We start from the raw sequence: 25373 nt of genomic DNA, 5'->3' as shown, positions 1-25373 counted from the left end.
AGGGCTGAAAATTCCAAGCTTCTGACTGTGTCTTGGTCTTTCTGGTGATCAGTCCGCACCCAGGAGCCCACCCAGGGTCACTTCATCAGAACAAAAGACACTTCTATCACCAGGATGTCAGGAACCAGCGCCGAAGACCAAATGTTAGACCACAAGATGCTCCCAGTGTTCGTATCACTTGGGAGCTCTGTGCCAGGAACTAAGGGCAGAGACCAATATATAATTTTCCATGGTATTTCATCCAAGTCAACTTGGTTTAAACAGTGATTAGGAAGGAAGATGATGTGTTTGGTTCGACATGCTTCTTGGGGTTATTTACAGCACATGAAAGCTGTCTGAACGTGGCTCCTACTCCAGCGTTTTAAAACAACGTTAGGTATAATTTATGCACCATAAAATCCACTTGTTTTAAGTGAACAGCTATCACCATAGTTCAGTTTCAAGATGTGATTTTAATATGTAAAACTCAGACACGTTAAACAAAAACCTCACCCTCACTATCGGGCTGGATTGGGATCTTTAGGGGCCATCAGCACCTGGGAGGGTCTGCTCGTTTCCCTGTGCTATTTCATCTCTGCTTCCCTCTTAGAGTGTCAGGCACTCAGGGAACAAGCTGAAATATAATCTCTGTCCTCGAAGATCAGGAAGACAGTCATGAAAAGGGATAAAAAAAGATTATCGCATTGTTTGTGGAAGTATCTTCCTGATAGAAAGGCTGTCTGGGAATCACGGGGCCACATTTATCTCAGCCCCACCCCATGTTCTAGGAGATTTAAGGGTTCAGCTCAATAAACATTTATTGGATATCTGTGCTTGATGCTGTGGGTACAAAGATGAATAACTCACCCCTGCCTGGATTTTAGCAGCGGTAATTCAGCCTCAGGTGACTAAGCATCAGTGTTATTGGTCTGACTGACCTTGTAACCCAGGCACTGTATTTCAACCTCCGCCCAGGGCAGTGCGGTGGCAGGCTGGGGGGCAGGTTACAGCCCCCTTCCTGCACCCTGTCTGATAACAGGAAATCTTTGCTCAGATCCCTCCTCAAAAGCATCTTTTCAGGGGGCCCTCGCAGCCACCGAACTAAAATTTCAGCTTTCACCCAAAGCAAAATCTCCATGCCCCTCTTCTGGCTTGATTTGCCCCTTTCTGCTTTTCACTCCCCAATACATAATTTCTTGTACTCCTTTATTATCTTGTGTGTTCTCGGCTTCCTCCATCAGAATGTAAGTTCTGTGAGGGTGGGGGTTTGGGTCTGTCCTTCTCTGTCCTGACGCGAGGGCTGGGCTCTGGGGACAAAGGCCAGCCACCAGGAACATCTGTTGAGTGAACTCGGGAACATCTGATCCTTACCTGACTCCCCAGAGCCAGGGCCTCATCCTGATAACCGTGGATCTTCAGGGCCTGGGATCTTGAAGACCCTGATGGCATCTCACTCCCACATGTGGACAATGCCTCTGTCTGGGGTGTGATGCCTTCCTGAAGCTTCGACCACACTGCCTGCCAGCTCTGGCTCTGAACCCCGCCTGCTCCGAGCTGCAAGCGTCTCGCAAGCAAGAGCTGCTCCTGCAAGTGTCTCACTGAAGAATCCTCTCCGACATGTAGTTGCCTGTATCACCCCTGCCCTGGCTCTGGCCCCCAACTAAGCTTAAGAACAGCCTATCCCAGTCTGCCCATGGTTAATTAAGCCTCCCTGTGTGACAGCTCTACAAGGTTGGACAGAAGGCAGAACACCCACGATGGGGCGTGAATCCAAAGACCAGTTGGCGGGAATGAGTGAGGGCGGCAGAGTTTTCTGTTCAATGGGCTGAGTGCTTGAATCCTCCCAAAGGACCGTTTGCAAAGCAGCTGAAAAGAAAGATTTTAAACATTTTGGAAGAATTACCCACCCCTGAAAGTAGCTTCTTTTAATGTCGCTTTTGTATAACGATAATATTTCTAGGCTAAATTTTTCTAGTAAAGTCTTGCTGTATTGTCACTCACCATCCTATTTGAAGCTGCTGGTTAACATCAGAGCTTTCAATATACTCATTAGCTTCTCATTAAAGCGACAAAAATGAGGACAAAAGATTTGTTTTCAGGCTCCTAAAGTTGAGCCTGGAAATAAAGACTCCTGAAGCTTTCTATGGCGAGGATATACGTCTGCTCTTAAAACAGACACACCGCTTTCACTCCTGCCAGGTGTGCAACAGAGGATATAACTTCAGGGAACAGAAAGACGTGGGTCAGCCAGGAGAACGTTTTAATTGGGGGTGTGCATTGGAAGGACTGATGCTAAAGCTGAAACTCCAATACTTTGGCCACCTCATGCGACGAGTTGACTCCTGGCAAAGACTCTGATGCTGGGAAGGATTGGGGGCGGGAGGAGAAGGGGACGACAGAGAATGAGATGGCTGGATGGTATCACCGACTCGATGGACATGAGTTTGAGTGAACTCCGGGAGTTGGTGATGGACAGGGAGGCCCGGCGTGCTGTGATTCATGGGGTTGCAAAGAGTCGGACACGACTGAGCGACTGAACTGAACTGAACTGATAGCGGCCTGACACCCATGAAGCTTTATGCTTCTCAGTGACCGATTTTTGCATGTGCTGAGTGACCCCACATTTGGAAACACTATTAACAGGTTTTATTTAAGGGGCAAGACAAGAAGGGTCTCTTGAGGGCATTGTGAATTTTAGTAGGTCACACAGGGTGCTTCACAGGCTGTCCATTTCATCATCTTGGCAGAAGCACTTCAATGAGATGTGGGAGAGGTCCTTGCCCCCTGGACAAGACAGTAGGACATAAAGACATCTCCATTCCAGCAGCCGGCAAATCCCAGGAAGCCTGCTTCGCTGGACGACTAGGGAGCACTCAGCTGAAGCCTGGTGAGGGAGATCTAGGAAAGCTGGCAGGCTTCACTTTACCAGGGTCATGGAATAGACTTAGGAATTTCCAGTCTGTGTAGACGTCTCTCCCAGCGACCTTCCTCCGTTCTCCTATTCTGAAATCAACATCAGAGGCACGCCTCGGTTTTCTTAGTGGAACAAGACATGCAAAGCTTGTCCCTAAGGTAGGAGTTAGGTTTCGAGGTGGAGAAATAAGGTGGACCCCCAGGTCCCAGGTCCCGCTGGTTCCCACGGCCCTAGGACGCGCCCCTCCCTCCTACCCCCGCCCCGTCCCCCCACCCCGCTCCGAATCCTGGGGACCCAGGTGGCGGGTGTCATTCCGGCTTCTGTGGCTGCATCCTCTCCTCCACCAAAGCAAGAGCCCGCCCTGCCTGGGCTACAGGAGCCCGCGGGGGCGTCCAGAAAGGACTAGCACCGACGCGGATCCGGACGCGCAGTTTCTGGAAACGTGAAGGTCTCCCGCCCCGCGCGGTCCGGGCCCGCGCCGCGGACCGGCCCCCGCCGCCTCGCCCCGCCCCGGCCCGCCCCCGCCGGCGGAGCCCGCCTCCTTCACACCTGACTCGGGCCAGCCCGGGTCCCGCGCGCGCAGAGAGGGGACCACGACGCGTCCCCGCCGAGGTTGGGCCCCTGGGGTGCGGCCGGGGAGGGCGCGCAGCTCTTCAGCCCGGGGGTGGTCGGCGATTCCGGACAGACGGACGGACGGTGCGGACCGCGGGGGGTGGGGCCGCCAGGGAGGGGTGGCGCCGCGGGGAGCGAGCCGGCCTCCCGGTGCCGGAGCCCGGGCGGGGACGCCACCCGCTCCGGCTCGGAGCCGAGCGCTGGCGGCGGCGTCCGGCCCGGAGCGCGGAGGGCGGCCGGGCAGGTGGGGCGCCTCCCGAGGGGCCGCGCCGGGAGCCGGGGCTGCGGGCACCGCCGCACCCGGGGCGCGCGTCCGGCAGAGCGGGGGGCGGGCACGCGGGGACCCCGGCGATGCTGCCGCCGCCGCCGCCTCTGAGGGAGCGCCCGAGCCCGCCGCGGAGAGAGGTCGGTGAGTTTCGGTTTGTTCCTCCGCTCGGTCCCTCCGGGGTCGCGGGCGGCGAGGGGAGCGCCAGGGGATGTCTGCGCCCTCGCAGCGGCCGCCCCCGAGCTGGGCCAGCAGGAGCGGGGAGGCGCCGCCGGGGACGCGGCCGGGGGCGCCTTCTGGACCCTGGAGCGGGGGGCAGAGTCGCGGGGCGCGGGGGAGGTGGCCCCCGGAGTGCGCTTCTCCGAGCGCGGGCGGAGTCGGGCCGGCGGCCGGGGCGGGGAGCGGCGAGCCCGGCGGCTCCGGCGAGTCCTCGGATGCCCTCTGGAGCCCTGGTCCCGGGAGCTGCTCTCGGGCCCGCGCCGCGCGCCCCTGGGGTGCACGTGCGTGCGCGCGCGCCCCGGCTGCGCCCCGACCCCGCGCCCCCCGGGGATGCGCCCCTGGGGCGCCTTTGTCGAGCGCCTTGCCCGCCGCCTGAAGTTGTCCCTGCGAATCCGGCCCCTCCCGGGAGGAGAGGCGGCGGGGGAAGGCCAGACGTTAGGGGTCTTTTGTGCCGACCCCGCGCCCGGAGCGCTCGCTCCGGGAAGGGCAGCGGCAGGACAAAGGCGGCCGGACCGGCTGGGCGCTGCTCGGGAGGCGGCCCTCCCGCCGAGGGTGGGCGTGGGGCGGGGAGCGCCGCCCGGGGTGGAGAGGGGAGAGACCCAGAGCGGTGGGACAGTGCCCCGGGAGGCGGCGGACCCGGCGCGGGGAGGGATGCTCGCGGCCGCGGCGCCGGAGAGCCGGCCTGGGCGGGGGGCGGCGCGCCCCGCGCCCCCGCGTAACCGGGTTACCTAGGGCTTTCGCTCGTGCTCCACGGTGCTGTTCTGCGCCTTCTCTGTTTTTCTTTCCTAGGGGTTACCGTTGTTAGTTGAGGCTATGCCCCCGGAGGATGACTTAGGGGCGGGGGAGACTGCGGAGGGCCGGGGGTCGGTGGTCACTGATACCGTAAAGACAACGAGAGGCGCTTCGCCCCTCGGCGGCCCAGCCCGCCGCACCCCCGCCTCGCGCACCGGCCCGGCGCCCGCTCCGCCGCGCTGCCCGGGAGGACGCTTGCGTTTCTTGGCTGCGCGCGTCTAACCCTTGCTGCGTGTGTTTCACTGCAGGCCGAACAAAGCTCGGGCTCAGTTGTGCTTCCTGCTTGTCAGCCTCTTGCCTCCCAAACGCGTGCCATTTCCACTTGATGTCGTCACGCAGAAGGGGGTGAAAGGGCCTCGGGGACAGATGCAGGTAAACCCCGATAATCCGGGTAGGCGCCTGGGTATCCCCAGGTCGTTTGGGTCAGCGGTGTCTGCAAGGGGCGGCTCGGATGGTTTCCGCGTCACACCATCCATTCCTGTCTGTGTGGAGGAGAGGGCACCGCTGAAACTCCTGGTCCAGAGAAAGAAATTGCAAATGACTTTAAACCTTCCTTTTGAAGAAGTCGTTGTGGGCAAGCTGCCTTTGGAGCTGCATAAATCCCACCGGTTCCCTTTAGGGCAGTTTTGATGTAATCTGCAGTTGCATGGGAATGTGGGGTTTGAATATGTCTGCTTTCCTATCGGTAGAAATACATTTTGGCCTCAGTCTGTAAGCGGAATATCAGGTGTTGAAAAGGCAGCATTGTACGGCCGATTGTAAATTTGACCAGTGCCCTGTTGGGGCTTTGGTCACGTGTAGCAGCCTTCTTAGGGAAGCTCTCTCTCCCCGTTTGTTCGTTGTGATAATACTTGCAACAGCAGGAGGGATGTGCCAGCAGTGAAGTTGCTGGGAGGTGGGTGGGAGGGCTGTTGGGAGAGCAGAAAGAGAAGGAAACACGGAGCTTCAGCAAAGTTTCCATTTATGTAGCCATGAACCATTAGGCCCTCAGTCTGCTTTTATCTTTAGGTTCTCAGTTCTTTTCCAAAAACTGTGGCCTGTTCTTTTCTTTCCAAGGATAGTTCTATTTTGATGGCAACCTAACCAGACCTGGGGTTATCTTGATAAGGCTCTGTGAAAGCCTCACCTTCAGATGGCTCGGGACACCTTGATGTGGGTATTGTGTCCTGGAGGCCAGAGTCCGGGCGTCCTCCGGGAGAAGCAGGGAAGAACAGATAGGAGTGGATCAAGATTTCTTCTGTAGGCGAAAGGGCTGGTGAGGCCTGGAGGCCTATGTGCACTCTCACACTGCCCCGCGTGACACCTGTGGCACATTCTCCCTTTACCTTTCCCCCCCAAAATCCCTTAAAAACATAGAATTTAAAAACGTCAAAGATCTGTCGTTGCCCTCTAGGGTAATTTTGTTTGGAAAGGTGACTTCATTTTTTTCTTCTACTCGGAGCATTCGGGTGTCTCTGGGAAAAGCAGAAGAGTTTCCACCCTGTCCCAGCTGAAACAGAGACCTGCGCTTTGGAAAGATCAGCGGTGTAGTGGGGCTAGGGTAGACGTATTTTGACCAGTGATTTTGATGTCAGATATAATGCAGGGTGTGTGCCCAAGAGGGAAAGCCACGTGATGGGATAATAAGGAGTGTAATAATTCAGTAGAAACAAAGGGTGTGGCTTTTTTTAATAGAAAAAATAAATACCTCACAACATAAAATTCCACATGGGAAAAACAGCTGCCTGCACATGTAAACGCGCGTCCAAGAACAGAGAGCCATGGCTCAGGGTTAGCTTTCACGGTGGTTTTCAACTGAGTCTGGTAATAATTCCTAACCAAGCGTTACACTGACGTTTAACTTGTCCTTTTAAGTGCAGGCTCCCCACTCCCAGATGTGGGCAGTGGTGCATTTTAGTTCTTAGGTTGGAGGAGCCCTAGAGGTTACGAGACTGACTTTGGCCTGCAGAGCTGAGTTCTTCCTACAGTGTTCATTTACTTCATTTGGGAGATGTTTATTGAGTACCTGATGGGTACTGGGCTCGGTGACAGCTGTCAAGGGCCGGCCTGGGGTGGGGTGTGGAGACACAAAAGCGAACCACCTCCAGGGAGCTTCCGGGGTGACGGAGAGCTGTAGACCTGACTCTCAGGTCAGGGGATGCTAGCGAGGGGGGAGCAGAGTGGGGTCCTGGGCTTCTGAGGAGGCGACTCGTGTGGTCATCCAGCCTCTACCTGAGTGTTTCTTCATGAGGGTGCTCACTGCTTCACCCGTGACTGGGCCTGTGGTCGGAAGGGGGACCTTTTCTTTGTAGTGGTCCAGCTCCTCAGCTGAATTTTGTGCGAATGGTTGAGTTTCCCCCTTGGTGATGGCCATTCTGTTTTCAATCCTTGCTCTCTCAGAGACTGCTAGTTGCCAGTCTGCGCTGTTGGCATCCTTTACATTTCAAGGTGTTATTTGGGCCCTGCTGCAGTTGAATTTTGAAGTAAGTTCTGCTTTTCTGTCTTAGAAAATGGGGGGAGGGAGACCTTGGCAGGTCTCGGTGTTTTTAAGCAGTGAGGTATCCGCAAGATCGGTTGGGTCATTTGGCCGTGACAAGCGCCTTCCGGACCTCAGCGGCGAAGGCAGCTTCTTCCCGCCCCACGCTGCGTGTCCAGCTCGGGCAGCGGCTGGGCCTGCTTTTGGTAGTCCCTTGAGGGCCCAGCTTCGTGGGGCGTGGTCCTGACGGGGGCCTGGATGAAAGTCCCTGCGACAGGCCGGGGAGCCCTGGAGATCTCTCTCTGACCCGGAGGAGACTTGACGCTGCTCCAGCGGACTCGTCCTGTGACTCTGTTTAACCGCAACCTGCTGCTCCTTGCGCTGAACGGGGGAAACTGGGTCTAGGTGAGCAGCACCAACGCCCTTCCAGGAGTGGCCTCGTGTGTTCCTGCAGGCTCTAGGCTAGTGCATTGAGAGTTACATGAGTGTGGATTAAATGAACAAATGGCATGGCTCTCAAAGAATCTGGTCCTACCCAAACCTGTTTTTGCTAATACGTTGATGTTCTGTTTGCTAGTAGGATTGCACATTGGCCATCAAATACCAAAGTGACAATTGTTTCCTCTTTTTGCCCGTTGTGAGTCGTGGTTTATTCTGGAGTGATGGGCCAGGAGGTGTTCCCAAGGCCGGTTCCGGGAGGGTTCTGTGCTGAGCGTTACGTAACAGGGAGGTGTAGCTCCCAGACTCCCTCGCCCTCGCCATCTGCCTCTTGTCTAAGCCTTCCTGAGCTTGTTTGGAGCAGCTGAGGGTTGAAAAAGAGCACGAGTGGGCCTGAATGAGTTCATCGGTTAGAATGTTTAGGGTTTGATATGTCCCTTTAGCATAAGTATGGAACTGAGTAAGATAGTGCTGCTCTGGTCACTAATCACGTGGCTGAGGTTGTCTTCACAGATGGCTCTGTAGATGTGCTGCTGTCTGTGAGTTGCAAAGAGTCGGACGTGATTGAACAAAAGTGACTCTGCAGACAAGTGATATGGTAACCTGGCCGCTGGCCCCCGAGTCACAGTGACCGGAGGACCTCGGTGTTGACTAAAAGTCCAGAGGCTGCTCTCCAGTCCAGCTCCCTTGAGGGACAAAGAAGCGCACCCACTGGGGCTCAGAAGTGGAGATGAGCAGGTGAGAAACCCGTGCGAGATCCAAGTGCAGATTCACCCGAGACCCCCCAGGACCCAGCAAAGGGCGAGGCGCAGAATGAGCCAGGGGGCAGTGAAGCCCTGGGGACCAGTCTGGAAAGGTCTCTGGAAAGCTTTGAAATACACGTCTCGATCATGTTTGGCTTCTGAGTTCCTTACTGTTTTATTTTCACCATGAAGTCGGCCATCCAGGCCGAAGACGCTGGTGGAGGGCACGTGACTGCTGGCATGGTCGGTCTCTGTGTCGTGGAAGCTGGAAGGGAGGAGGTGCTGCTCTTCCGGACTCTTCTTCAGGGCTTTGGGAGCCGCACCGTGTATTCCAGGATGAAATAAGTACTTGTTATGTGGTTTAAGGTTTTCTTTTTCCGGTTGACTTACTGCCATTTTTAAGGACAGAGTCCTTCTCTGTCGATGGGACTTGCATTTCCTTTGGGTAGTTATTGAGGCCTGGGATTTCCTGGTGGAGCCTTGATGTGTCTGCTGCGGCCTTGGAGCACATTCTTTGTGGAGTTGTGTGTGTGTGTGTGTGTGTGTGTTGGGGGGGCAGTGCTGGGGGATGTCTGTGGTCTGCTGGGAGTGCAGGGGTTAGTGGAAAGGATGCCTTATTTTCCACTTAATTTATAAATCCCTGCATGGCTGAAGCTCATTGCAACATCCTGTGAGGTAAAGGTTATTCTAACATCACATGGGCTTCCTGGGGGAGCAGGCTTCAGGCAAGGAAGGGGATGATCAGATAGATGCAAATGGGCTACTGGTGGGAGCGAAGTCGTGATGAAATGGAATCTATGGACACTGTTCTGTGCTTGCCTTGTCTCTTGCTACGCCCCCGTCCCCATCTTATTCCTGCCTACCAAAGGAAATGTAACTTTCCCCCCTCACTTTCCATTAGTAAATCCAGATAACCACACATCATGTACTCCTCCTGAGGTTCTATAAGAACTGATGAGAGTTTGGTAAAAGCTTTGAGAGATACTGTGGAAATATATGCTGTGCAAATAGGGACCGTGGTTATTGACATTGGTGTTTTGCTTTTTAACAGATGAACTGGGCATCTTTAGTGACAATTCCCACATCTTCCTTGATTTCTCCCTCCTAGCTGAGAACTCTTACGCCTGGCTTTCCCACCCCCAACGTCCTGTCCAACTTCGACTTTCAAGCTCTGCCTGGCTTGAAAACACCACATTAGCTGGAATGGTTAGCCTACCAGGCCCCCAAAATGCTTTCCATAGCCTATTTCTTAATTCTGGAATATTCTATGGCCTGCAACGTCCTCTCCCGCACGATACCCCATCATTAAAGGTGACTCAGCTCTTAACTCTCCTAAAAAGCTTAACTTGGTCATTTTAGTTCATAGCGACCCTTGACTCCCGCAGTGTTCTTTGCCAAAATTGCCGCTCATTTCACTCAATATTCACTCATTCATTCTACAGAGGGCCCTTGTCACAGTTGCCCTGTATTATCACCTAAGATCGAAGTGTCTTTTTCTTTCCGTTTAATTGCAGAGAACAGAGACCCGCTCGAGCTAGTTTATATAACGGGAGATGTGTTGTAAAGATGTCCCAGGATGCCTTTTGTCACCAGACCACGTATCACAAGTCATTGCTCAGCTGGGGGAGAGGGCTAGAGGTACAGTTCTTTCCAAGGGGTCTGTGGGCTGGCAGGTGTGGAGACTGACGCAGTAGGGTCTCAGCTCTTTTATCATTTCTGTGAAGATGACAACTAGATGAAGTTTGACCCTAGTTTGTATTGCCCACCACGTTTGCAGAAAGTAAGGGCTCAATAAATACTAAATCATTGATAACAGAGAAATGATTTTGACTTATTGGGATAAAGGGATTATAGATGCTTTTGGCCTGTAGAATTAAAGGAAGTTAAGAGAGAAACTGATTTTTAAGAGCTTCCCAGCTTGCATTAATAATGAGTAAGTGTTGAATTGGACTCAGCTGCCAGCCTGCAGTGTGTGCATCCCAGTGGTCGGGAGGTGAAGATTCTCAGAGAGTCATCATTCGAACAAAATGAATCGTCATTGGTGGCCTGTTTTTCAACTTGGGTTGGCCTGTTTCTTCCAAAACAACAATAAAACAAACCAAAAAAACCTCTTCTTGGTGAAGCATTAGAACTTGACACCCTCCCAGACCAGTCCACAATCTCAAGGAGCAGACTGGGTTTGGGTTTGACGTGAGTGGGTGACCCTTGCCCACAGCTGGCTACTCACCTGTCTCCTAGCTCACTTGTGGCCGTAAGTGCCTTTGGGAGAGGCATCTGGCTTCCCTCACCTCTTTAGATTTTGGAATACTCATTCACATGATAGGAATGCTTGATCATTATGGATTATGTTATTGTGAAAGAGGAAATGTGTTCAGCTGCTTGGAGAAAATGGCCAGGAATACATTAGCATTAACATAGTGTTCTCCATTTGACGGATAATGAACGGAATGGAGATGAATGTCTCAAAACCCGAAGTGCTCAGTGTGATATTCTTATGCGGCGGCTGTGTTGCTCTGTGGGTTTGCAGATTGCTTCCTTTGAGGTGAAATGATATTAAAAGTAGTTGGCGATCACGAGGACAGATCTCTGTACTTTGTTTAGAGAATTTGCCCCTCTGTTGCATGAGCCATGAGGATAGCCATCATTTTAAGTGAGCAATAGCTGATTCAACCATGCAGTAGGGAGCCCTCGGTGACTGGGATGAGTGCCTGTCCATCTCCTCCTGCTCCATCACATTCCCCCTTTAGAAGCTTCAGGTCGGAGTCCATCTAGTCACCTATCAGTTCAGTTCAGTTCAGTCGCTCAGTAGTGACCGACTCTCCGCGACCCCATGAACCACAGCACGCCAGGCCTCCCTGTCCATCACCAACTCCCAGAGTTCACTCAAACTCATGTCCATCGAGTCGGTGATGCCATCCAGCCATCTCATTCTCTGTCGTTCCCTTCTCCTCCCGCCCCCAATCCCTCCTAGCATCAGACTCTTTTCCAGTGAGTCAACTCGTCGCATGAGATGGCCAAAGTATTGGAGTTTCAGCTTTAGCATCAGTCCTTCCAATGAACACCCAGGATTGATCTCCTTTAGAATGGACTGGTTGGATCTCCTTGCAGTCCAAGGGACTCTCAAGAGTCTTCTCCAGCACCACAGTTCAAAAGCATCAATTCTTCGGCGATCAACTTTCTTCACAGTCCAACTCTCACATCCATACGTGACCACTGGAAAAACCATAGCCTTGACTAGACGGACCTTGGTTGGCAAAGTAATGTCTCTGCTTTTTAATATACTATCTAGGTTGGTCATAACTTTCCTTCCAAGGAGCAAGTGTCTTTTAATTTCATGGCTGCAATCAGCATCCACAGTGATTTTGGAGCCCCCAAAAATAAAGTCTGACACTGTTTCCACTGTTTTCTTATCTATTTCCCATGAAGTGATGGGACCAGATGCTATTGTTTTCTGAATGTTGAGCTTCAAGCCAAACTTTTCACTCTCCTCTTTCACTTTCATCAAGAGGACTTTGAGTTCCTCTTCACTTTCTGCCATAAGGGTGGTGTCATCTGTGCATCTGAGGTTATTGATATTTCTCCCAGCAATCTTGATTCCAGCTTGTGCTTCTTCCAGCCCAGTGTTCCTCATGATGTACTCTTCATATAAGTTAAATAAGCAGGGTGACAATATACAGCCTTGACGTACTCCTTACTTGAACTTAATTCAGTTGAAGTGTTGAAAACATGGAGCTTTTGAAGCAAGATAGTTTGGGTTCAAATATGAACTCTATCATGATGACCTTGAGCCTTGGTTTTTTCACCTGGAAAACAGAGGTCAGTCAACCTCATTGAGTTACTGTGAGTATACGCGAGGTCATTCCTGTAAAGTGCTCAGCGTGTCGTCCTGCGCGTCAGAGCACTGCACAGCGGGCAGCTATTGTTAAGGTCTGTTCCATTCAGTATTTACCATCCCCCAGTCTTGGTGCTGGATTCCAGAAATCCTGGGATGAATAGTTACGGTATAAACTCAAGGAACTCTGAAGCTAGCCAGGGAAATACCCACATCCCTATAGCTACAGCATTTATGTGAGGATTTCTTGTGTGCGTCGTGTTATTGGAGTCCTGTTATTGGAAAGTCTTTGTAAAGCTTTGCTTAAATGGTGTGGTGTTTAAAATGACAGACCTTCTCAGGAGGATGCTGAGGAAACCACGAGGATCTGAGATAGCCCACAGGCTTTCCTTACAGGGCACCAGCTAAACGCCTTTCCCTGCTGGCCTCACTCAGACAGGCCTCCTGTAACATCCGAACCTGCCTGTGCTGGGGTGTGCTTTCTTGGGGTTAGGGAGACCCACCGACTCGGTTGTCCAGGATGAAGAGGGTACTGGGTGGAAGGACTTACATTTTAAAAACCAGAATAGGCCCAGGGAACCTGGGATCAGTTGGTCAGCCTACTTTGGGGTCCTGTGCTTGTTCCGTGGTTTTTGTTTGCATCCTGAAGCAGGCTTTGTAGGTCTTCCACGTCATCAGAGACACGGCCGTCGGAAGGGAATGGGCAGGAGAGAGCCGAGCAGGGGAATTTGGAGAAAGCCGCGTGGCTGCTCCTCCTTTATACAGGCAACTGCTCTTTGGATGGAATCTCTATTAGCATCTGTATTACTTTAAAGAAGACAGCGCTTTAACAAAGCCACGAAGGCGGACAGTGAAAACTGTAAAGTTAATGGAATCTTTAAAAAGTTCCCCTTGGACAGTGGTGATTGCTGTGCCTGGTAGGGCTGTTGCCCAGATCTTGGTACATAGTCGACATTCAATAAATACTTGTTGAAAGAATGCTGCAATCAATGTAATCTTCAGAAACAGCTTTGAGAGCTGGGTTCCAGTTCAGGCTGGATTTGAGGCTGGGCCCTAACTTGAGAATGTGCAAGCCGAGATCCGCTCTGGCTTCCTTATCGCGCTGATATCCCGAGTGCATTTGTTCTATCTAGGGGCTTAGGTGCGTCTCAATTTGTCTCCTTTTCTTCTTGGTGGAAATGCCGGACACTGGCAAATGAGTTGCCTTGTCTTTTGTTGCAGCAGGGATGCTTCTGGAATGTACCCGTCGTGTAAGCTGATGGTGGAGTGGGCTGTGATGGGGCGTTTGTGTCCACAGTGCTTTCCTCCCAGGGGCTGGGAGGGATTTCCTGCTGAGTCTGTTAATTCCAGGCGGGGGTTGGGAAGGGGACCAGACCTGGCTCCGTGATACTGGGTGGCCAGACACAAGTCCAGAGCTGGGCTTCCATTGGCCGGTGTTCCCTCTTTCAGAATCTTCATTACTAATTTGGAGGGTTGGTTGGTGGCCACCTGATCAGGCTCTTAGGTAAGCCGTAGATTTTTCTAGTCTTTAGCTGGGGCTTCAAGTGGTAATCCTTGTTTTCTGTTTCTTCTTGAGAAGTGTTAACTGTTTATCTGGGGGTGTTAGGACCTGCAACAAACTGCCAGAGACAGTAATTACTTTGCTGGTTGCCAGTTCTGTAAATCTCAAGCACAGAGCACCCAAGGGCAATTGTCAGACGTTTACATCACCTTCCCATCAGACTCCCGTTTCATCATTGTGTACACTGAGAACTCATATTCCCTCATGTTCCTGATAAGACAGATTTCTTCATGGTTTCTTACTTCACCTAAGAAGAAGGTAAGCAGTTTATCTATGGAAGGGGAATCTTTTGGGAAACAGGACTCATTTACTAAAATTGTGTTTATTTCTACACACAAAATGCTAAACATTAGTTCAGACAGTTAGTGTTTCTTTGCAAAATCTATAGTTTATTTTTTTTTCCCCAACAGTGGAGTCAGAACTCTCAAAAATTAATTGTTCATACACCTTAAGTTTATATCAGAATAATAAATAAGGTCTTTGAGAATTGCATCTCAGGCCAATCATACTTCCCTACAAGAAGTTCACTGATGTACAAGGAAAAATGTCTTTACTAAGAAGTTAAAAAGAACACTTCGGATTTGACTCCAGACTGATTATACCTTGTTTGTGAAATCTGTCCGTGCAGATGCCAAGCGCTGTCTTTAGTGTACTCCTTAGAATAGCCTCCTCTTGGGGTCAAGTCCAGTCTGCAGTGGAAATTGAAGAAGATGCTGTCCAGACAATTTAGAATTCCTTGAAAATTAGGAGGGTGGTGATAATCAATTTTGAAGTCTAAGCATGATTCAGGCTCGGTCTTCTGGTTGGCTCAGCTTCTGTTTTATTCCTTGTTCTTGACTGACTGCAAAAGGCGTCGCCACGTGCTTCTGTTTCCACTTTTCGTGAAGGTGGTCGGCATTGACTTCACCAGGACCCTGGATGCCTTCCCTCACTGTAGGAGGAAGCGGTTCTGAACGGGCTGACTTTCCTCTGGGTTCTGCAGTCTGCTTCCTTCTCTTTAGAGAGTCTGACTTGAAAAGAGCAAATATCTTCCTTTTATGAGGCTTTTTAGTGCTAGGTGACTAGTGTCATTCAGTATAATCTATGGTACAATTAGAAATCTGATAAACTTTGTTTTCCCAAAGCTGGTTGCAGAGAAAAATAAGAGTTAGAGAAACAGTTTGGGGAGAAGAATGTGAGTGAGAACAGTGCGGGTGAGTGAGTGTGCTGGACTGTGGCCTTCTTGGAATTTTAATTTTAGTTTTAAAAATAAGAGCCCCCGTTGTTTACATGGTGGTATTAGTTTGTAATTAATAGCATCTTGCCCAAACAAATTGAAGTTGCTATTAATAATCTACAAAACAACGTGAGAGTTCATCAGGTGCTTCTCTTCCCGAGCTCGGTTGGATTCTACAGTGGATTTTATGACAATTGAAAGACAGTTTCGGGGGGTGGAAGAAGAGATGGCTACGGTAGATATGTTTGTTATCTGTTTCAGGTGAAGTGCTAAGAGTTTTAAGCATATTATTTGGGAGGGAAGTTTCCTAAGATTCTGGAAACTTACATAACTTCTTCAAGGTCACACAGTAAATTTACGCCAGAGCCAGGATGTGACCCTGGGGAGACTGCTGGGGAGCTGGGAGCCACTTTCGCAACTGGGATTAAAGATGGGAAGAACCAATGCTTTTCTGTTTCAACACAGCAGGCTCAGTGCAGTGTGATTTAGGAGGAGGTCTGCCTTCTGCCCTGTCCTGTCCTTGGGAACAAGGATGGATGCATTTGGTCAGCCATCTGCCTGAGTCAGTTGCATGTTGGCTTGGAGGCAGCGTGGTTTGGAGGACTCCTCAACAGGTCCTGTTGGGAAATTTGCAGTGAGGTTTCCAGCTATTACCTGACTTTGCCCTGTGCTAACAAGCCCACTCCAGTATTCTTGCCTGGAGAATCTCCTGGACGGAGGAGCCTGGTGGGCTGCTGTCCATGGGGTCACACAGAGTCGGACACGACTGAAGTGACTTAGCAGCAGCAGCAACAAGTTCCTATGGAGTCTGACGGTGGGAAGTGTTTCTGTAAAGACCACTTGACTGACAGCCAATGTGTGTGGCTGGGAACTTGAGACTTTCATGAACACATTGCTAAGGCACATTGAACAAACAGGCATTTTTTACTCACCTTCCTCTCCTAGTTCTTATTTTCCCCCCAAACAAAAAGGGAATAAATCGTACCCTTTCATATTGGCATTCCTTTGTTTTCGCAGTTCCCTTTTTCCTGAAACCATTTTTTCCCCCACCCCTACCTGCCAAAAAAAACACAGCTTTCTGATGGAGAACCATGAGTACACGCTTTCTTCAAGACATCTTTCCTGTTCCATTTGCCCTATGGATTCTCCTCCAACTCTCTCAAGCAAAATTAAATTTTCCTTCCATTTTTCCCCTTCAATGTAGTTCAGTTCATCCCCATATCTGATAATTCTATGTATGCTTGCCTCCCCTGCTCCACTGTGAATTCTTTGACTGTAGGACTTTGTCTTGATTAGGAGCTTGGGTGAGGGAAGGGAGGAACCAAGAAGCAGTGGGTGAACAGACTATCGATACGTGGATTCGCTGGGTTTGGTGAGAGCGTGTGGTAGTGGGAAATGGTGGAGGATCCAAGCACTGATGTGTGTGGTTCTGGCGACTGGCTCAGTGCTTCCCAAAACCTCAGCGTCATTGCCGTTTGGGCCTGGTTAATTCTCTGTTGTGGGGAGACCGTCCTGTGCCCCGGGGGACGCATCCCTGGACTCTGCCCACTAGGTGCCTGTTGCCCAGTTGTGGCAACCAAGGACATCTCCAGACGGTGCCGTGTGCCCCTTGAGAGTCAGAATCGCCCCAGTTGACACCTGCTGTCCTGGGTTACTTTCTGCATCGAGGTGGGGCCACGTGACTGGTTCTCACCATGAGGACGTGTGTGGGAATGAGAGGCGTCAAGAGGCGGGGTGTTCCTGCCCATCGGCTCTCTTCCTGGCCTGCTGGCCAGCTGCAGGGGTGCCGGGGAGAACCGGGAAGCCCTGGGGTACAGGGGAGACACAGGGGGAAGGAGCCGGGGTCTTGAATGACCGTGTGGAGCAGAGCCTCGCGTGCCAGGCTGCATTGGGCTGCAGTGTGAAGACACTAAACCACACGGCGTTAGCCAGGGAGGCCTGGGGGCACGTGTTTTAGCAGTCAGTCTGCCTTCCCTGGGGAATTTCCCTGGTGGCTCAAGGATAGAACAGTCGGCCTCCAATGCAGGATCCGTGCTAGGAGCCGTGGGTTCAGTCCCTGGGTCAGGAAGATCTTCCAGAGAAGGAAATGGCAAACCACTCCAGTATCCTTACCTGGGAAAGCCCATGGCCAGAGGAGCCTGGTGGGCTGCAGTGTGTGGGGTGGAAAGAGTCGGACAGGCTTAGCGAGTAAACAGCCGTACCCACTGCCTCCCCAACCTTCCCTGACGCTCGGGATTATGCTGAGGCAGCCGTGCTAGTGTTCCAGGTAGTGAGTAAAAGCAGACATTCTAACCGTGGACAATGAGAGTTTGTTTGTTTGTTCTTGTGTAGGTAACATCAGTCTTACTGCTAAAATTCTTTTGCTTTCTAAAATTTATCAGAAGATAAGAGGGTGATAAGCGTGGATTTATTATTCCACCAGTCTAATAATTCTGACCTGTGAATAACAAGCAGCCCTGAGCTATAAATATTTTCAGTAAAAAGTAATAAAACATCAGCTGTCCCAGCAGTTCTCATTTCCCCAGGTAGCATTATGTGTCTGTAACACAAGTTCAAGTATTTGTGGCAATTTATGTTTACTGCATCTTCATATTTGGGGGGGCGTAAACGACAGATGTTGATACCCTACAGTCACAGCTGTTCCCCACACCGTTAGTAAGTAAATCGCTATATGGTGTGACGGACTTTGAAAATGGACTCATGCATGCTCCTGTGCCGCTGAATGCGGTGGAGCAGTGTTCTTTAAAAAGCTGGACCCAAAGGCTAGCTTAACAGACCAGAGTCAGCGCCTCGTGCTAGATTTCCTTTGAAGTCACTGAGTGTATTTGTGGTTGTGTCTGCGTCGAGCCGCTGTCCGGAATGTGTAAGGCAGACGGTTTCCTTTGGCACCCGTCTGGATGACAATGGCGGGGTTGTTCGCGGGAGACAACGGCTGCTTGTGGGCGAGCCCTTCGTTGGCTGAAACCTTTGTGTTGGAGTCAGTGGTCCCCCTGCCTGCCCTGTTTGCATAGTGTTCAGTCCACTGTACAAAGAGCCACCCCCAGTGAATGTCACCTTTCCTGTCAATCAAACACTCCCACTCAGCAGATAGAGCACATTTGGCTTGATGACTTTAAGATGATAAAGTCTCTCATTCTTCTAGAAGAAATCCTGCTAGGCACCTTAAGTACCAAATATTTTTGATTCTTCTGTTTTTCATCCCATGTAAACCATTTTCACAATAATAAGAATAAGAGTAGCTAATACAGTATTTCGGTCATCTGATGCCAATAGACGACTCATTGGAAAAGTTGCTGGTGCTGGGAAAGATTGAAGGCAGGAGAAGAGAGTCAAGATGATGAGATGGCTGGACGGCATCGCCGATGCAGTGGACAGGGACTTGGGCACTCCGGGAGATGGTGAGGGAGAGGGAGGCCTGGCGTGCTGCAGTCCATGGGGTTGCAAAGAGCTGGACATGACTGGGCGACTGGACAACAACGAACTGATACAGATGGCACTAATTCTGTGCTGGGCTCTCAAGTGTTTTGCATATAGTATGTGCATCATTATTACAGTAGTCTTAAGGGGAAGCTACTATTAATATCTCTAATTTAATTTCCAGCAGTTGGGGCACAGAAGGGCTGAGTGATTTACCCAAGGTCACGAGAGGAGGAAGTGCCAGAGCCGGGATTAGAACCCAGCCGCCAGTGGCTCCAGAGTTTATGCTAAAAGCCACTGCGGTATGCTGCTGCAGATTTTCATTCTGTTCAGATGACTCACTTTCTGAGATGTCCTGTATTTTTATGACTTCAACTAACATCTGTATATGATAATTAAAAAGAGTTATTGATGTTATTGCATTATTTTTTGCATGGGTTGAGCATCATTTCCTTGCTAAGCTGTCAGCTGATGGTCTCGTGTCTTCCATAACTCTTGGCACAAATGCTTCCTTGTAAGAAAGTGCTAATTTACTGCATTATTTTGATTATTTTCATATAGGAGGGGGGGCTTCCCTGATGGCTCCGACAGTAAAGAACCCACCTGCCAATGCAGGAGACATAAGAGACACAGGTTCAATCCCTGGGTGGGGAAGATCCCTGGAGAAGGAAGTGGCAGCCCACCCCAGTCTTCCTGCCTGGAGAACCCCATGGACAGAGGAGCCTGGCGGGCTGCAGTCCACGGGGCCGTGAGGAATCGGACACGGCTGAGGACACACATTCTGTTCCTCTATTCTGCTCCATCCTGTTACTCAAACTATACCTCTTCCTTTAGTTCCCTGCTCAGGTCCCTTCACTGAATCCCTGATTATTATTTAAATGTGTGTGCTCAGTCGTGTCTGACTCTTTGCAACCCCGTGGACAGTAGCTCTCCAGGCTCCTCGGTCCATGGGATTCTCCAGGCAAGAGCACTGGAGTGAGTTGCTGTTTCCTTCTCCAGGGGATCTTCCCGATCCAGAGATCGAACTCGTGTCTCTTGCCTCTCTTGTAGGCGGGTGGGTTCTTTACTGATTGCACCCCCTGGAAGCCTTGATAATGGCCTCTAAAAAAGACCTTTACTGCCTTCTGTGTCTGTCAGACCTTAGTGCAGGTCTTGGGCATGGCCAGTTGCGGTCCAAAGGTGGGTGTGGGCTCTCTGAGGGCTGGGCCCACCTTATTCTTCTTTGCATTCTGATGACCTAACTTATTATTTTTTTGACCAGTAAATATGAGTGTGAACTGTTATGCCTTTAACTAGTTCTCAGTCTCCTTAGGGATTGCAGAGCTCTAACTCTTTTTTGTATTTCCCATGCCCTTTTGGGTATCTTCATGGATACTGGTCGATTAAGGGCAGTGTCCTCAGAAAGTTTCCTCTTTGGGGACACTGCATCTTGACAGCTGAATCTTGTGTCTGCACTCAGAAGCGTAATATGTTAGTTACTGCCTTTGACTTTGTTTATACTTGTCTACTATTGGAAAGATGCAGTGACTATCTTCGGAGAAGGCAATGGCAAGCCATTCCAGTACTCTTGCCTAGAAAATCCCATGGACGGAGGAGCCTGGTAGGCTGCAGTCCGTGGGGTCGCTAAGGGTCAGACACGACTGAGCGACTTCACTTTCACTTTTCACTTTCATGTATTGGAGAAGGAAATGGCAACCCACTCCAGTGTTCTTGCTTGGAGAATCCCAGGGACAGGGGAGCCTGGTGGGCTTCCGTCTATGGGGTCACACAGAGTCGGACATGACTGAAGTGACTTAGCAGCAGCAGCAGCAGTGACTTTCTTGATAGAGTCTTCTCTTGATGTGCTGTTAGGTTGTGACTGCAGGGCACATTGCCACGAAATTTTTGTTCATCCCAGGGGTTTTCCCTTTGGGTTTAAGGTAAGATGTTGAGTTAGGTTTTCGGGGAACAAAATATACTCAGAGCCCAAGTGCGTGCAAATAGTAATAGAAGCATGAAATTCATTTTTATATTTCTAAAATTAACTTAATCAGACAAAATTCATTTAGTATGGTATGAAAAATGGTTGTGAATAAACAGAATGAAACTATGCTTATTAAGACAGATTAGGAAAATACTTTGGGGAGTAAAGCAGCTTTAATTTTCCTTTCCTGAGGTTTGTTTACTAATACAATCTTGGCTCCGCCAGCCTCAAAAAACTCCTAGCAGTTAGTACTGATTAACTAGAATCTGCTGGTCTGGGCTCTGGCCTATTTCATTTTCTCAGAAAACAAGCCCACTTTCTCTGGGTTACAGAGAAAGAACGTTTACTTCTTCAGAGAATGTTAAGTGGGCTGATGCTCGTAACTCACTTGTGAATAGTGAGAGTTTAGTATATTGGAAGAGAAAGAAGCAAGTGGGAGTGTCGGCCCCAGTGCTGTAAGAGGTAAAGCCTGACAGTCTTTAAGTATGGAGATTGCAAAATTTTGGGTAAAGTATTAAATATCTTTGAATTGGATTTTTACTTTTATAAGTGAAAAAATTGCTACTGTGTACTTCAGTTAAATTCAGTTGCTAAGTGGTGTCCGACTCTTTGCGACCCCATGGACTGCAGTACGCCGGGCCTTCTGTCCATCACCAACTCCTGGAGTTAATTCAAACTCGAGTCCATTGAGTCGGTGATGCCATCCAACCATCTCATTCTCTGTCATCCCCTTCTCCTCCCGCCTTCAGTCTTTCCCCAGCATCAGGGTCTTTTCCAGTTAGTCAGTTCTTCACATCAGGTGGCCAAAGTATTGGAGTTTCAGCTTCAGCATCACTCCTTCCAATGAATATTCAGGACTGATTTCCTCTAGGATGGACTGATTGGATCTCCTTGCAGTCCAAGGGACTCTCAAGAGTCTTCTCCAACACCACAGTTCAAAAGCATCAATTCTTCTGTGCTTAGCTTTCTTTGTAGTCCAACTCTCACATCCATACATGACTACTCGAAAAACCATAGCCTTGACTAGATGGACCTTTGTTGGCCAAGTAATGTCTTTGCTTTTTAATATGCTGTCTAGGTTGGTCATAACTTTTCTTCCAAGGAGCAAGTGTCTTTTAATTTCATGGCTGCAATCACCATCTGCAGTGCTTTTGGAGCCCAGAAAAAATAAAGTCAGCCACTGTTTCCACTGTTTCCCTATCTATTTGCCATGAAGTGATGGGACCAGATGCCATGATCTTAGTTTTCTGAATGTTGAATTTTAAGTCAACTTTTTCACTCTCCTCTTTCATTTTCATCAAGAGACTCTTGATGTTCTTCTTCACTTTCTGCCATAAGGGTGGTGTCATCTGCATATTTGAGGTTATTGATATTTCTCCTGGCAATCTTGATTCCAGCTTGTGCTTCATCCAGCCTGGCATTTCTCATGATGTACTCTGCATATACGTTAAATAAGCAGGGTGACAATATACAGCCTTGATGTACGCCTTTTCCTATTTGGAACCAGTCTGTTGTTCCATGTCCGGTTCTAACTGTTGCTTCTTGACCTGCATACAGGTTTCTCAAGAGGCAGGTCAGGTGGTCTGACTAGGTACTTGCAGTCACTACTGCAAGGGGATCCAAGCAGTCCATTCTAAAGGAGATCAATCTTGGATGTTCATTGGAAGGACTGATGCTAAAGCTGAAACTCCAATACTTTGGCCACCTCATGTGACGAGTTGACTCACTGGAAAAGACTCTGATGCTGGGAAGAATTGGGGGCGGGAGGAGATGGGGACGACAGAGAATGAGATGGCTGGATGGCATCACCAACTCGATGGACATGAGTTTGAGTGAACTCCGGGAGTTGGTGATGGACAGGGAGGCCTGGCGTGCTGTGATTCATGGGGTCGCAAAGAGTCGGACACGACTGAGCGACTGAACTGAACTGAACTGAACTGAAATCTAGTGTCTTATGAAACTCAAGTCACTCAATGTAATTCTTACAGTAATTTAGGAGCAGGTTTTGTCCCCATTTTTTGGATGACCAAACTGAGGCACAGAGAGATTTACCATCTTGCTCAAAGCTGTGCTATCAAGTGGCAGAATGGAAACTCAGTCAGCAGCAGCGGTGTGTCAGTCCATTTTAACACAATGATCTTGCAAAACTTCGCAGTATTGAAAAGTACCAATAAAAAGCAACTGCTGTCTGGACTTCCTGGGGTCCCGTGTTAAAGTTTCCTAAATTAAGACTTTGCGTTCCAAGGCTCAATCCCTGGTCAGGGAGGTAAAATCCCACATGCGGAAAAAAAAACCAAAACATGAAACAGAAACAATATTGTAACAAATTCAATAGAAACCTTAAAAATGGTCCACATTTTTAAAAAAAAACCTAAAAAAAAAAATAACTGCTTTCAGAAGGAAAATATACTGACAACAGCATCTTCAATGAACATAATATTGAATATGCTAAAAATCTGGTTTTAATTTCAGTTACCCTGTGCTCTGTTCAGGATAGAATTGTAATTATTTATCTTATTATGGCTATTTTGTTTCTATACCAGAAATTCATCCCAAGATTATAGTGCAGTGAGTAACTGCTGAATTATGTGACAGTTGAGGATACTGAGGTTATTTTGAGGGAAGTCCCCTCTGGTGGAATAGTCAATGCTTTTCCGACGTTGGACAAGGTAGAGAGAAAGGAAGCCTGATTATGGATTTGTAACATATGATGGAAATGAGTAGGTTTTCAGCAATGTTTTGGTGATTAAAAGTCAGACCTTTCAGAGTTCATTCAGAAACTTTAACCATATGTATCAAGGTCATTAGCAATATTTTTTGGCTCTGGTATTAAGTTTTTTTAAAATAAATGTTGTTCATCTCTAGCCTGCTGTTCTATGAATCCCCCTTCTGAATGTCGGGAGTAATGTACACCAACTGGCCCTCCTGACCACAAGACCCTTTTCTGGAAGCTCCCGCATGAAAACCTTTGCCTTTTGCCGCGAACACTTCACGGTGAAAGGGGCTTACGCCCTCCTGAGTGAGCGGTTTCCTTTTTATACTCAGGAGAATGTGGGTCTGCGTGGGGTGAGTTGATAGCCTGAGGTCTGGATTCAGAGCCGGCGTGGGGAGCCCTGATGGGACACTCCACCTGTGCGGCCCCGCCGCGCTGCAGGGATCCCCTGAGCCCGCTCCTCGGCCAGCCCTTCCTTCTGACGGCCGGCCGTCGGTGCACCCACCGCTGTGGGCCTCGCTTCACCATTAGAGAGGCGTTCCCTGTGGCGAGGCGAGATGGCATGGACCGGCCGCTCGTGGACTCGGAGCTGAGTCCCTGCTCTGCGCCTTGTGACCAGCCTGTGATCCTAGCAGATCACGCCGCGTTCTCGTTCGCGGGGTCGCCGCTGTGGGGGGTCCTACTGATAGCCCAGTGCAGGGCGCAGTAAGGTTCTGGGTGCCCTTTTCAGTGTTATGAACCTGTTAGCTCATCCATTCTCAGAATAAGGCCTAGGGAGGACTCGGAAGCAGGCAGAGAAGTTTAACGATGTGTTTGAGACCGACAATCAGTGTAAATTAGTTCTTTGTTCCTTTGGGTTTTATGTCCATGAAAGTGAAGTTCGCTCAGTCTTGTCCGACTCTTTGTGACCCCATGGACTATATAGTCCATGAATTCTCCAGGCCAGAAAACTGGAGTGGGTAGCCTTTCCCTTCTCCAAGGGATCTTCCTAACCCAGGGATCAAACCCAGGTCTCCTGCGTGGCAGGCAGATTCTTTACCAGCTGAGCCACAAAATCCTTTGCTAAAACGTGAGTGCCCTTGGGTAGGGTTACACATTCACCTCCGTAAGGGTGTAGTAGCTAACCCTGTGATTCAGGCTTCTACCAACCCCTCTGAGAAGCGGGTGCAGGGCTTGGGGGAGGAGGGCGGAGGGACCAGGCGGAGGGAAGGTGAGAAAGAGGATGCAGGGAGTGGTGTGATCGGGCTGGTACCGGCTCTGCTGAGACTTGAGGGAGGCTGGTGGAGGAGTAAGGGGAGCTTCAAAGCAAGGCAGATCCAGAAAGGATCCGGAAAGACGGGGGGCGCTCAGTTCCAGCTGGGCCTCTCTGCCTGGGGTGGAGCTGGTCCCTTACTTTGGCCTGACTTGTTTCTCTCTTGGATCTGAGTAAGTGAGGCCTGCAAACTTTCTGATGGGAAGATAGGACTTTGATCCTTTCCGTTTCTCGGTTAAACTTAAAAGAAGCCTTCTTCTTTCCACATCCTTAAAAGAAAGGAGAGACAAGTGATGTCCAGGCAGTGGCTCTGAGGAGACACACGGGTGTGACTTTGGGGGCATGGCAGGGGCATGAAGGGGCCATGCCAGTAGTGAAGAAGCAGGGGTGAGGGACAGCTGGGTGGGGAGAGCATGTTTTCGTCCTTGGGTAGAGGAGACCAGAGCAGGTGAGAGCACTTGGTGGAGACAGGCTCTGTGGGAGGTGAGCAGACGCGGAAAGGAAGATTTTTTAAACTGCCATTGCTCGTGTGTGTTTGCAAGAATAAATCCCACCCTCAGAGACTGTGATTGGTAAAGCTTGTTTGGAGTGCACAGGCCACGTCACAGCTGCAGTGAAATCTGGCCACTGAAGGCTTCCTGCTGTGCTGTCTACACCCCACCCCACCCCAGCTGTATAATCCTGAAAGCAGGGGACTCGTGTCAGCTGTGGGTCCAGTATGGTGATATTTCCGTATTTTCAGTTATTTCTTTCCAGGAGATGCTTGAGAGGAGTGGAAGGATGTGATAGAAAGGACAGATGGCAATGCTGGACTCGAACTGGTGAACGTGCCCACCTTTTCCCTCCTGAGTTGAACTGAGAAGGAACAAGCTCAGCGTGTAAGTCTGTATCACGGAACACAAATGCTTGCCATGAAGCCCGATTACACGACTCCTGCCGTGGCTTCCTGTCCAAAGGTGCCTCTGCTTATACACTTTCTCATTTTGCCTTTGTTTCATTGTT

The 25373-nt window shown here is 50.0% G+C and overlaps 1 protein-coding gene across 3 annotated transcripts in view; it reads left to right on the top strand.

Moving 5' to 3' along the window:
- Nucleotides 1–3451: 3451 nt before the first annotated feature.
- Nucleotides 3452–25373, top strand: part of RNF152 (ring finger protein 152) — a 76622-nt gene continuing 54700 nt past the window's right edge. Inside the window, exon 1 of one of the 3 annotated variants that reach the window (XM_055417471.2) lies at nt 3452–3505. The gene's annotated coding sequence lies outside the window, so the exon portion shown is untranslated. Of the gene's footprint in view, nt 3506–3558; nt 3915–25373 lie in introns of those variants that run through there. The other 2 variants (XM_055417470.2, XM_055417472.2) reach the window with 2 other exon arrangements.

The sequence above is a fragment of the Moschus berezovskii genome, chromosome 28, assembly GCF_049115385.1.
Source record: "Moschus berezovskii isolate FMDL1 chromosome 28, NW_MosBer_1.0, whole genome shotgun sequence".
Lineage (NCBI taxonomy): Eukaryota > Metazoa > Chordata > Mammalia > Artiodactyla > Moschidae > Moschus > Moschus berezovskii.
This window is presented reverse-complemented; position numbering and strand designations above follow the sequence as displayed.